The 1,931-nt window shown below is 50.3% G+C and overlaps 1 pseudogene; it reads right to left on the bottom strand.

The window, feature by feature from the left end:
- Positions 1 to 1,255: 1,255 nt before the first annotated feature.
- On the bottom strand, positions 1,256 to 1,394 carry LOC119342427 (annotated as a pseudogene).
- Between the last annotated feature and the right edge of the window lie 537 nt (positions 1,395 to 1,931).

The raw sequence follows: 1,931 nt of genomic DNA, 5'->3' as shown, positions 1-1,931 counted from the left end.
TCAACAATGTGTCGGTGTTTTCTCTCCGCCGGCTCATTCTGTTGATGAGTGTGAGGGCAGGAGACATGATGTGAGATCCCAATCTTTTGAAAGAAAGGATTTAGTTCCTCGTATTCACCGCCCCAATCGGATTGGACAGCAAGAATTTTGCAGCCGAATTTTCGTTCAACATGTGCTTGGAAATTGCGGAAAACCTCAAAAACATCGGATTTATTTTTAATAAGATAGATCCAAGTAAATTTACTGTAATCATCGATGAAACTAACATAATATTTGTGTCTACCAACAGAAATAGGAGCATCACCCCATACATCAGAGAATACTAACTCAAGAGGAACAGTAGACACACTTGTGGACACTTGATAAGGTAATTGATGACTCTTTGCTCTTTGGCAAGAATCACAAACAGACTCGAGGTTTTGCTCTCCATGACAAGGGAGCTTATAATTCCTAAGCACACGTTGAACAATAGAAAAAGATGGATGGCCAAGACGATCGTGCCACCATGTTGGAGATAGCTTGATGGCACCGAAGGCTCGTTTATTCGACGTCCTAATTGGAATCAATGGATAGAGGCCTCCCCTACATCTGCCTCGATAGAGAATTCTCCCCGTTGTTTGGTCCTTAATCAGAAAAAAAGTAGGCCAAAACTCAAGATAAGCATGATTGTCAACAGCAATTCTATGCACTGAAAGGAGATTTTTAGATGCGTGGGGGACATGCAAGATATTTCTAAGATGAATTTGATCATTGAGAGTGTTAATAACCGAATGACCAATATGGGATATGTCCATACCTGAACCATCAGCGGTGTGGATCTGATCGGTGCCGCGGTAGTTGTCGTGGACGGTGAGCTTCTCTAGCTCTCCGGTGATGTGATTGGTCGCCCCGCTGTCGGCGTACCAGTTGGTGTCCACCCCGTAGGAGGACAGGTTGGCGACGCCCGCTGACTTCTCTTCTGGAAGGTAGTCGTCGGTGAAGCGGTACCAGCAGTCCATGGCCGTATGGCCTGACTTGCCGCAGATCTGGCAAGTCGGACGTTTGTTGATGTTGCCTGTACGTCCACCCCTGTTGTTGTTGTTGAAGGGATGGGCGTTGTTGTTGCCGTTGGTGCTGCTGCCGCCCCTCGTGTTGCTACTGCCACGGCCTCCACCGCGACCACGAGGAGCGCCACGGCCACGCCCGCGCCCTCGCGCAGCCATGTTAGCCGAGGACTTGAAGCCGGAGTTGGTCCCTTGTAGCAGCTCGACCCGTTGATCGAAATTCGCCATCTGTCCATAGAGAGCATCAAGAGATACATGAGTAGTCTGAGCATCAAGGGCAGAGACTAGTGGGGTGTAGTCCATATCGAGGCTAGCAAGGATAAACGAGATGAGCTCATCCTCGCCAACTGGTTTTCCAGCAGCAGCAAGCTCATCGGCGAAACCTTTCATCCGGGCAAAGTAGGTCGGGACAGATTGGTTCCCCTTCTGAGCATTGGCGAGGGAGATGCGCAGATTGTTGATGCGGGATCGGGAGTGAGATGAAAACATGTTGGTGAGGGCACTCCATACCGCATGTGAGGTCTCCAGATGAAGAACCTGAACAAGTACCTCCTTGGACAACGAGTTGATGATGTAGGACAGGACCTGCTGATCCTGCCCTCTCCAGGCGATGAAATCGGGGTTGGGGACGGAGGTGACCTTGCCCTCCTTGTCCGTGGTCGAGATCTTCTCTTCTGGTGCCGCGACGGATCCATCTAGGTACCCATACAGCCCAGCGCCTCTGATCTGCGGAAGCACCTGGGCCTTCCATAGCAGATGGTTCTCACGAGTGAGCTTCTCGGAGATTTGGTTGGAGTAGAGAGCCGGCACCATGGTACTGGAGGACGCCATGGATGGAAGGTGGAGGAAAGGATGGAAACTAGATGTGTTTTGGAAGGTTGGCTCTGA

This window comes from Triticum dicoccoides, chromosome 7B (genome assembly GCF_002162155.2).
Source record: "Triticum dicoccoides isolate Atlit2015 ecotype Zavitan chromosome 7B, WEW_v2.0, whole genome shotgun sequence".
NCBI classification, from domain to species: Eukaryota; Viridiplantae; Streptophyta; class Magnoliopsida; order Poales; family Poaceae; genus Triticum; species Triticum dicoccoides.
This window is presented reverse-complemented; position numbering and strand designations above follow the sequence as displayed.